Source organism: Trichosurus vulpecula, chromosome 2 (assembly GCF_011100635.1).
Source record: "Trichosurus vulpecula isolate mTriVul1 chromosome 2, mTriVul1.pri, whole genome shotgun sequence".
NCBI classification, from domain to species: domain Eukaryota; kingdom Metazoa; phylum Chordata; class Mammalia; order Diprotodontia; family Phalangeridae; genus Trichosurus; species Trichosurus vulpecula.
The window spans coordinates 229453811-229465397 of record NC_050574.1 but is presented as its reverse complement, the minus strand read 5'-3'; the positions used below and the strand labels follow the sequence as shown (position 1 = coordinate 229465397).

At 37.9% G+C, this 11587-nt stretch overlaps 1 protein-coding gene across 1 annotated transcript in view; it reads left to right on the top strand.

Moving 5' to 3' along the window:
* Positions 1–282: 282 nt before the first annotated feature.
* The window catches only part of CHN1 (chimerin 1), a 222921-nt gene continuing 211616 nt past the window's right edge, over positions 283–11587 (top strand). Inside the window, exon 1 of the mRNA XM_036747207.1 lies at positions 283–315. The gene's annotated coding sequence lies outside the window, so the exon portion shown is untranslated. The remainder of the gene's footprint in view (positions 316–11587) is intronic.

Genomic DNA, 11587 nt, shown 5'->3' with positions numbered 1-11587 from the left:
ACCCTAGTCACTTGCCTGGAGGTGAAATTTGTGATTTTGGTCTGGAACAATGACTTGCTATAGTTTCTACTTCAATTTTCCATTTTTTATTCATTCAGGCATTCTTTTAAATGCCTATTAGATATTAGACAGATGAAACAACATTTCAAATGCATCAAATTTATTAAAAAATTTAAAAATTCCTTTGACATCCTGGAATTTGACTTAAAGAATAATAATGCATGCATTTACATAATGAACATTACACTAATAGTTTGTTTCAATGTTTTCTTTCAGATACAGATGAATATAGACCTCCTGTATGGAAATCTTACTGTAAGTATGAAAAGAAAAATGTAAATATATTGGCTATACAAAATATATTACTATAACAAATACAGCAGAGGCAGCAAATATAAAACCATTAGTCTGAGAATTTGGGGATTTTGACCCATTCATTGCACAAGTAGTACACAGAAGGATGGTTTAAGTTTTCATGGTAGTCATGATTATGATGGAGCACAGCCATCTCTGCAGGGTTCATTAATGGTCTGCATTTTTGGAAAGCTTAGAGTTCTGCAATGATCATACATGCATCACACCTGCACATTTGCACAGAACTCAATTTTCTGGGGTTCGAGGTGGGTGATTCAGAACTCCAGATGGCTCTGGTAGAGGAAAAGGGAAACTAAGAATTCAGTTGTTCACATTAGTTTCTTTTTATCAAAAAATTTTTTTAGTTTAATTTTAATTTGTGGAATAAGACAAGCATTTCCATAACATAATAATTAAAAAATATGATTGCACATGAAACTGCAAATCTATATGTACAACTTGCTTTTCCTTTGAAATATATAACAAAAGTTATGTACATTTCTTTTTTTCCTTTTTTCTTCTCTCCCCCCATCCTAGAGATGGCTACCATTAGACATAAATATGTATGTATGTGTGTATGTATATATATACATATGTGTGTATATGTGTGTATATACATGTGTGTATATGAACACACAAAACTATATATACATATATTTATATATATATATATAAAATCATTCTATACATAATTCTTTTTATCTCTGGATGCAGATAGCATCTTCCTTCACATGTCCTTTATAGTTAGTTTCAATTCCCATTTTCTTGGCATGGAAGATGGACTCCTAACTGCAGATAGGTACTTCGGAAAGCTACCAAGACAGAAAGAAAAGGGGCAATGAGTCGAAAGGAAAAGTACATTTCATTTAGGAATAACTTTTCCACTAGAGCATGGACAGAGGCATATTGAGTGCTGCATGCCTCATACCTCTTTCCATCTTGCTTTTTTTAAAATACACATGGAATCCTCTTTATCCCAGGATTTATTATCCACAGCTCTAGAGTTATGCTGATATGTTTTGTTTGGTCTGAACTTATGATTACATTGGTTTTGAGAATTCCTAATGAAGAAGTTCCTTCTCTGCAGATCAGCAGCTGTTTTACAACTCATAGTCCTAGAGAGTTGCCTGGGGCCCTCTGAAGGTCAGTGACTTTTGTGGTGGACCAAGTCTTCCTGAGTAGGAAGCTGGCTCTTTAGCCGCTCTGCCATATTGACTTTCTTGGAGGCTGTTCAGAGAAGTAAAGGTTATCTTCACACAAAAATACTAATGAACTGACCAGCTAGAAAATTGGTCCCCACTCAGACATCCCTTCCTGATTAACACAAACTTCTCTCCCCACTGAACTGACTTTTTTGATCTATTCAAAGGATTAAGAGAGGCCCACGGGGAAATTGATGAAGACCTGGAATATGTGCTTCAAAAATAAAATGTGCAATGAAAGATGTCATATTATATTATCATACGCTTTTGGTAGAAAAATTGCTCTCCCCAAACAAGTAAGCAGTTGACACCTTATTTATTCATTCTAAGAATTAGTACATAAATGCCTATAACCTACATTAAATTTAAGATAAAATAAATAGCTTTTCATATTTTAGCTTCATTTATCAAACATTTTTTCAACATTTGCTATGAAATATTGCTTCTGATTTTCAGTGGATTCACTTTAAGTGGACTTTCTCTATTTATTCTATTTTCTATTTATTTATTTTCAATTTTTTTCTGTTTCAATAGTGAGGACTACCTACATTTTTGAGGGAATTACCTACAAAGAATACCTACTAGGAAAACAAGTTATTTTCATTTTTCTCACTACTAAAGTCTAGTCTCTCATCATTTAGCAGAAATTTAGGTTTTTTTCCTCCCCAAGTACTGGTCATCTCTAAGGTCACTTCCACCTCTAAATCTTAGAAATGTACTGGTCCCAAGATGCCAATAGTTTAAAAGAATCAAAGGAGAAAAAAAATAAAAGCTAGTCTCCACTACTTACAAATTTGAAAGCAACAATATTTTGAATTTGGAGATCTTAGAGGTAGTTAGAATTCAAACAAAAACTACTTTGAGTAACTGGTATTTTAAATAGAGCCTTTTAACATCTTTATAAATGTAAAGAGTTTGTCTTAGGTACCTAATGTTCCCAAGTTTCTGAAGACTAGACTAAAAAAGGAGCTAATTTTTGCTTCTTACATTGTGGTGGTTATATGGTCCCCAAACACTTATAAGTAGATATACAGTTTTCCATTTTAATCTCATTATAGTAAATAAAATACAAACAGCCCATAAAATTGCCATAGATGCTTTTTCATCTGATACGACCTTTCCATCTCTGGAGCGTGTAGTTCAAAGGGTACCCGGGATGACTGATGTACTCTAAGCAGTTTTTGTCTCATAATACCATTGACTGGAAGCCTAATTAACATTATCCTAGGCACTCACTGTTTTTCAGTCACCATTTTTCCTTTCCTTTTCTTTTTTTTTCTGTACACTGACTGATGCCCTTCTTTTTACTGAAGGCAAAGCTATTTATTCAGCATGTAGAGCTGTTTTATGACTTTTGTTGAAATGTGGTGTGCTTTCTCTCCATAAGGTTGTTGATTGGTGCCCATAGCAGGTGCAATTTTTGTTTTCAGCCTCTTAAAAAAAAACCCAAAACCTGATAGTTAGCATTTATCTAGGAAAACATAGTATTTTCAAATGTGGATGGCAGTTCTGTTGCACTAATTCCTCATAACTGTAATGGCCTGAACCCAACACTATGGTAATAGCTGAATTAGGAGAAAATTAAGAGCCTGAGGTCTATGTTACCTCTATCAAGTAAGAAAATCCTTCCTTTTAGAAACTATAATGATTAAACTCTAGTTTTTAAGTTTATGTGGAAAGGTCTATTTTTTTTATTAAGCTCTTTTCCCCCACAAAATCTACAACATTAGAGCTGACATACACTAATAGGGGATTGACTTGTCACCCATGAGATGAGGCAGTGGGCTAGTCTGAACCACCGAAGTCAGGGTGTTCTCTGAATTGCCTAAAAAATCAGAAATCAAGGCAGAGGTGCAGGAAATTTAGCCCTTAATTGCCATAGCAAGCAAGCAGCTGGGGAGCAGGATAATGCCCAGTCTCTGAGTCAGTTACACCTTGGTATACAGGCATTCTAGAGTCTTGGGCTGTGCCCATTAAACTAGTTTTCACTGGCTTACATTTCTAAAAAGATAAAGCAATAATCAAAGTATAAAAATATCCCCCTAAACTGAAATACACTGTCATTTCTATCATTTTGGTCCCTGGGGAGAGTGGGCTCAAATTTAAAGTGGCTACTACCAAATGATCACCCTACCAAGTTCCCTTCCAGGTAGGTTGCTTGCTTGCCTACAGGACATGCATAGTGTCTTGAGTGTGTGAGTCACTCCTTGGGGGATGCACTGGACTCTCCCATCTGTCTGGGCTGTAGCAGTCAGCAGTCTATGCCATAGACTACTGTCACTGGATCTCTGGTGGCTCCTCTAACCTTTAAGAGCTCACTAGGTCTCGACCTGGTTTGTTACCTGAGCAAAAATGGATAAATGCTAGTGCTACTTCTCACCCTCACCCGGAGGCTTAGAGCAGTTTCTTGCCTCAATCAATACCAGAGAGAGAGAAAAAAATTGGTTTGGTTTGTTCATATTTTTTATATGCTCCCCCTCTTCCAACTCAGAGGTCAATTAAAAGGCTTTTCTTCAGCTTGCAATAGATAAGGGGGCAGCTAGGTGGCTCAGTGAATAGATCACCAGCCCTGGAGGCTGGAGGACCTGAGTTCAAATGTGGCCTCAGACACTTGACATTTACTAGCTGTGTGACCTTAGGCAAGTCACTTAACCCCAATTGCCCTGCTTTCCTCCAAAAAAAGTAAAGAGACATCAAAGTGTCATAGAATACCTGTGTGTAGTGAGAATTGGGGGCAGGGTCCTTCCATTACACATTACTTTCTAGAAGCAGGCTCCTTAACCCTCCACAAAGGTGAGAGCAGTCAACTCATGCTCTGAGGACTGGATCCCCGTTGGCTAGTTCCTTCCTCCCATTATAGAAAAAAAAACGTGTGTTGAGTTCTAAGTCAAGTCTAACCTCCAACACTTGCTGTCTGTGTGACCCCAGGCAAATCATTTAACCTGTGTCTGCCTTGGTTTCCCTAAAATACGTATAATGATAGATACTATATAATGATAGCAACTATTTCCCAGGATTCTCGTGAGGGTCAAATGAGATACTGTCCATAAAGTGTTTAGCACAGTGCTTGGCACACAGCATGTACTTAATAAGTCTGTCCTTCCTTCCTTCCTTCTTCCCTAAGTGTAACATTTTGATTTTAGATAATTTGAAAGGCACAGTATGCCTTTAAGTAAATCCCACTAAGTAATGCCTTTTAAAAATAAGTCTGGTTTAGTTGAGCTTTTAAGATAATATGAGGTAAAACGTCACTAATTTAGGCCAGGAAGAGAAAAGTCAGCCTCTGAAATAGTGTGACAAATGAAAGAGTAAAATACAACTGTGTTATGTGTAAATACACACAATAAATTGAACAAGATGAACAAAATTTTTTATAAGGTCTTCTGGAGTTTTTAGCAGAAGTATTGAAAATAAACATGTTTGTACATATCCAATCAAAATTGAAGTGCAAAATGTTTGAAAGGAGGTGGGTTTCCCATACACCTTTTCAATACCAACAACAACAACAACAAAATGGAAACATCCAAATATGAAGAAAATGGACTAAAAAGTACATGAAAAAAATGAATTCACTCAAAAGAAAATATGCAAAGTGGTGAAAAGTGCCAATATAATTAAAGAATACCACAGAGCAACTGAAAAAGATAAAATGCCTGAAGCAAAACAGATGGGAAAAGAAACAATGCAAGATATTCTACATAATGTTGTCAGATAGATAAACGACACACCTACAGAAATTAAGCAAGAATTAGCAGTGTTGAGAAGAGACTGAATAAAAGTTGAAGAAAGTTAAAGAAAAAGTCAAGGGAGAAACACAAACTTGAATTAAGACTCTAGGAAAAAAAAACAAATATCTGGAGGAAATATCCAGTTCACAACCTCTGGATATGAGGGTTCTCCAAGTTTCTGTCCTAGCCACCACCCTCTACCGTCTCTTTCCTGGTACTCTCATCAGCTTCTAAGGATTTAACTATCAGCTGTAAGCACATTACTCACAGGTACATCTATCCCACTCCAGGCTTTTTTCCAAGCATTCGGCCCCACATTACCAGCTGCCCATTGGACATTTCAAACAGTATGGGCCAGAGATATCTTAAACTCAGCTTGTCCAAAATTGAACACATAATCTTTCTTCCCAAACTTTTCCCTCTTTCAAACTTCCCTATTTATGACAAAGTGCCCACCACCCTTCCAGGCTCCCACATTTATAATCTGGGCTCCTCACTGCTCCTCACCACTCACATCCAATCAGTTGTGGATTCTTGCTGCTTCTGTCTTCAGGGCATCTCTCACATCTGATTCCTTCTCTCTACTTCCCAGTCACTGCGTTGGTTCAGGATTTTTATCCCCGCTTGCTTAGGTTATTGCTACTGCCTCTTAATGTGGCTCTCTCTTTCAATTCTCTCACAGCTCTAGTCCATCCTAAACAATGATGCCAAAGTAATCTTGAAGTGTAGACCTGACTGTGTGCCGCTAAGGACAAAATATAAGCTCCTCTGTTTAACCTTTAAAGTTCTATACAGTCTGGCCACAGCCTATCTTTCCAGTTTCACTGGGCATTAGCCTCCCCAGCCTGTCTTGCTCTTGGCAATCAAAGCAAACGGGACTTTTTAATGTTCTTCAAACACAATATTCCACCTCTCATTTCAGTGTCCTTGCACTGGTCCTACCACATGCATAGGATGTACCCTCTCCTTACCTCCATCACACACAGTCCTTTTTTTTTTTAAAGGAATAGCTCAAGCACCATCTTTCACATGAAGTATTTCTGGATCGTCCCAACTGCTAGTGCCCTCCCTCTCAAACTCTCGTGTATTTAACCATTTTGTATAATACTTGCATTTATTCACTTTATGTTTATATTTAGGTAGTCAGGAAGTACAGTGGATAGAATGCTAGGCCTGGAATCAAGAAGACCTCAGTTCAAATCCAGCACCCACACTTAGTCCCTGTGTGCCTTGAGCAAATCATTTATGTCTGCCTCAGTATCCTCAACTGTGAAATAGGGATCATAATAGCAGCTACATCCCTGGGTTATTGTGAGGATCAAAACATATAATATTTGTAAAGCACATAGCACAGTGCCTGGCACATAGTAGGTGCTATATTGATGATAGCTATTTTATTATTATTATTATTCTATATATGTTTATAGATGTACTTCTCCCCCATTATAATGTAAGCTCCTTGAAAGAAGAAACTGTTTCACTCTTTGTATTTGTATCTTCAGTTCTTTGCACATAATATGTGATTAATAAATACTTATTAATTGATAAGAAAACTACCAATATGAAGAATATAATAGAATATCTGAAGACTCAACCAATAAAAAGCTGATTACAATGGAAAACAGGATAACAACCCATTCGGGTTGTTGGAGAAAAAGCAGACTAAAAATAGTGAATTATCTAAAGACCTAGAAAATATGCAGAATCAAGTAACAGAACAAGGAACAATTTCAGAATTAGTAACATCCCAGAAAATTTGGGGCAGACAAAAAATATGAACACATTTAAGGAAATGGTCAAAGAAAACTTACCAGACTTAACAAAATCATACAAAAATAGATTTGCATTTTTTAAAAATCTACAAGACACCAATGGTGAGAAATCTAAGATCCACTGTGGCTCCTAGACACATTATGGTCAAACTGTGTTATAATGAAGGTAGAAGAAAAGTCCAAACTGTGGGGGGAAAAAGGCAGAAATTTCATACCAAGGAATTTTAATTAGGTTGATAGCAAACTTCTCAAGAAAGATTGCTATGACCAGCAATTCTACTGTAGTCTAGTGATATCACCATTCACAAGTATTCTACCTCTGTGATCGAGAATTCTAAATTTCCTCTGACCATATTTTTCCGTCTCTCTCTATGCTTCACTCATCCTAGCTTTCCCAGTTCATTACCCCTCATCTGGTCTCACTTTCCTCCTTTCAGAATCTTGATTCTATAATTAACTGATTCAATTTCACTCTGTTTTCAGATCCCTTGCTCTCTTGTCATGAAGTTATAGGATCATAGATTTAGAGCTTGAAGGAATCTTAGAAGACATTAAGGTCAGCTTCCTTATTTTACAGGAGAAGAAACTGAACCACAGGGAGGTTGAGTGACTTTATCTGGGTCACAGGGCTAGTACGTGTCTGAGGCAGGATTGAAATACATATTTTTTTTGACTTCAAATAGAGCACTTTATTAATTATATCACCTAAGCCTCCTTAAAAAGGCAGCTTTTGTCACTAGTCATTGCTTCCCAAATCCCAATACTAAATGCCATCTTGCCTTCTCAACTCCTTTTAATGTTCTGTTCAATACTGCTGAAGTCATACAACCGTGCTGACTGGATCCACTACAAATCTGTTATTTTATCTTAACTGGATCCTCACTGCTGCTTAGCAATCTTTTTATTCATTCCTGATTCACTTCCCATAACAAACCCTATCACATTTTTTTTCCATATCGTCTCTCCTCAAGCCATCTACATTGTTCTCTTTTTGTTCCCGTCAGTCTAAGACTCATCTCATACTTTACAAAGTAAACTGAAGCAATTTGTTCTGAGTTTCCTCTTCTTTCTAATCCAACCCCTCAAAGCCCCTCAACATCATCTTCCATCCTTTCCATTTTCCACAGTCCTAGAGAAATACAGAATTTTCATCTTGCCAGAGCTAGCCACTCCAGTCAATCCATCAACCAATCAGATCAGCAGGGATATGTCAAACATCTACTATGTGCAAAGTGCTGGGGGTAAAAAGACAGAAATGAAACAGCTCCTGCCCTCGAGAAACTTATTGTTTGTAAAATGAAACATATTCTATTTTACTTGTGCTCTCGATTCCATTCCTTTCCATTTCCCCTGATTTGGCCCCATTCCCTTTGGCTTCCTAATTTTCTTTCTTTTTTCATCAAATATAGATATTTTTATTAAGTATATTAACCATTTGCTTTTTAACATTCAGTACAATATTTGCTGTTTGGCTAATTCTCATCATTGCAAATGGAGTCCTAAAGCACCACTGCCATAATTGATTAAATACCTACTATGATAGCCAAGGATAGTTACAAGATGGACATTTGAGAGGGATTTAGGTTTTGAAGAAGAAAGAAAAGACAATATTAATTCTAATATTAAATGTAAATGGCATAAACTTTGTAATAAAAAACTGGATGAAAATGTCAGTCAATAAGCATTTATTAAGACAATGTGCCAGGAACTGTACTGGGGATAAAATATTTGTCCTAAGTATGGAGAATGTTAGGAACCTTTCTTCTCAGTCATTTTTGGAAATATCATAAATCATTAACTGGGATCCAGTTACTTTCTAGCTCTTTGGAATAGAGGATATTCTAATGCTTTGCCTTAGCCTCATCCTCACTCTTCAGCTCCATCCAGGAAAGTGTGAGACTGATGAAATACAGGGGGCTCTTTTCTATCTTGTATGGTGGGGCCTTGATTCAAAACTGAATTATTCCCTTGGAAAACTGTGTGTAAAGAACTGGCCTTCAGATCTGGGGGAGCTCGAAATGTGGAAAATAGGATGTTGTCTCTTACCTTTTTGGTTAGTAGGGATGGGAAGAGGCTGAGGAGTAGGGAAGGAGCATATGATGACTTGACCACAAAAGGCAACTCTTCATGACATGGGTCTTCTAAACTCTTTTCCCCTTTCCACTGGGCTAAAGAACAAAGGCTTCTAGCTTCTCCTTCCCTCCCTCCCTTTTTCTCTCCCTCCATCCTTTCCTCCCTTCTTCCCTCCCTCCCTCCCTTCCTTCCTTCATTCCTTCCTTCCTTCCTTCCCTTTCTCTCTCTCTCCCTCTCTCTCTCTCTCTCTCTCTCTCTCTCTCTCTCTCTCTCTCTCTCTCTCCCTGTCTCTCTCTCTGTCTCTCTCTCTCTCTCTCTGTCTCTGTCTCTCTGTCTCTCTCTGTCTCTCTCTGTCTCTCTGTCTCTCTGTCTCTCTCTCTGTCTCTCTGTCTCTCTCTCTGTCTCTCTCTCTGTCTCTCTTTCTCTCTTTCTTTCCTTCCTTCCTTCCTTCCTTCCTCCCTTTCAGGGGTCAGAGCATCAGGCTTTAGTTTGGCCCTTCTATAGCCCTGTCTAGTGGCTACATAGTAGGCCCAACTGGGCCTAGGAGAGATATTGACTAGTAATCAATTTCCACCCTCTTTTTAGGGTGGGCACATGATTTTAGAGTGGTGAGAGGCCATAGCAAGTAGATAGACGGTTGGCTTAAGAGTCAGTGATACCGAAATTCAAGCACACCCTCTGACATATTAGGGTTATTAAGAAGTACATTTTCATTATATTTGATTCATTGTTTTTATCTATATGCATATATATTTATGTTTATATTGACCTAATAATTCCCCCATTAGTCCATCTGTCGATGGTCCCCATTAAATACTTCTTTTTCAAGCAAAATGGTTATTTAGTGGGGTTCAGCTTACCGTGCTCTCTAGAAGGGAAGGGGAAAAGGGTCAAACTGGCCTCTGCCCCCAGGGCAGACCCCTAAGGACAAAGGCTTATGTCCTTGCTTATAAGTGTATTTTTTTAAATGAAGAATATGAAGAAATACAGAAATACTTTTTCTAAAGCAATGCAAAACAAGATTGGCACAACAGAAAGTGTACATGCATTGACTACAGTTATCTGTAGGAAAAGGAAACAAGGTCCAAGATGGCAGAATTTCAGTTGAACTTCAAAAAAGACACCAAGCAAATGCATTTATTTGCTTATTGTCTGTTGAGTCATTTGGGTCTACTTTGTTAATTTCTAAGGGTTTCATGTGGGATTTTGTTTCTTGTTTTCTCTGCTTACTTGATTATTTGATGGTTATACAGTTTGCGGTGTTTAAATTTTAAAAAATTCCTTGCACAAGGGCTCTTCTGAAGTTCTTGAGGATACTTAAAATGTTTTGTTGTCTTAAACAGTTCAATAATTCATCTCATAACTTTGTTTACACCATGAATAATTCAGCAGTCCATTCCAGAAGAATACAGAGGTGAACTTCAGCCCCTGTTCAATGATCAAAAAATTTTAAATGAGAGGAGTCTGAATTAATGATACCTTGCTGTTTTGCTGTTTTGTAGGGTTTTAGGAAATTGATCTTGTTGACAGATATTTTCCCCTGAATATGGATTGATTACATGTATTTATGTTCTGTTTATAGTTTCAAGAGTTGTCTCTGCGAATCTTGACTATAATGTCACCAGCTAAATCCAATCTAGAAGCTTTTATCTGAAAAACTCTTAACTCTCATGCATCACCATATGTCAGATCAACAAGCAAAAAGCAACAAGCCTTTAGTAGACTTCTACTGCATGCTAGGTACCATGCTAAGCACTGGGGATAGGAGGAAAGGTGAAACCAGTTCCCACCATCAAGGAGCTCACAATCTAATGGAGGAGATGACATACAAACAAGTATGCACAAACATAATACCTACATATAAGATAAATGGGAGATAATTACCGAAGGAAGTCTTTAGCATTGAGCGGGACCAGGAAAGGCTTCTAAGAGAAAGTGGGATTTGGGCCGAGACTTGAAGGAAGCCAGGGAAACAGGAGGCAGAGATGAGAAGGGAGAGATTTCAAGCATGGGGGATAATTTGGAGCCTGGAGATGGAGTGTCTTTTTTGAGGAACAGCAAGGAGGCCAGTGTCACTACATTATAGAGTACACCGGGCTGTGGAAAGGGGCAGGGAGTAAGGTGTAAGAAGACTGCAAAGGTAGTGCATCGGTTATGCAGAACTGTAAAGCCAAATGGAGGATTCCGGATATAATAGGGAGCCATTGGAGTTTATTGAGGGAAGCTGGGTGGCACAGTGGATAGAGTGCCTGGCCTGAAGTTGGGAAGACTCCTCTTCCTGAGTTTAAATCCAGCCTCAGATGTTTATTAGCTGTATGACCCTGGGCAAGTCACTTTACCCTGTTTGCCTCAGTTTCCTCATCTGTAAAATGAACTGGAGAGGGAAATGGCAAACCAATCCAGTATCTTTCCCAAGAAAACCCCAAACAAGGTCACGAAGAGTCAGACACTACCAAAA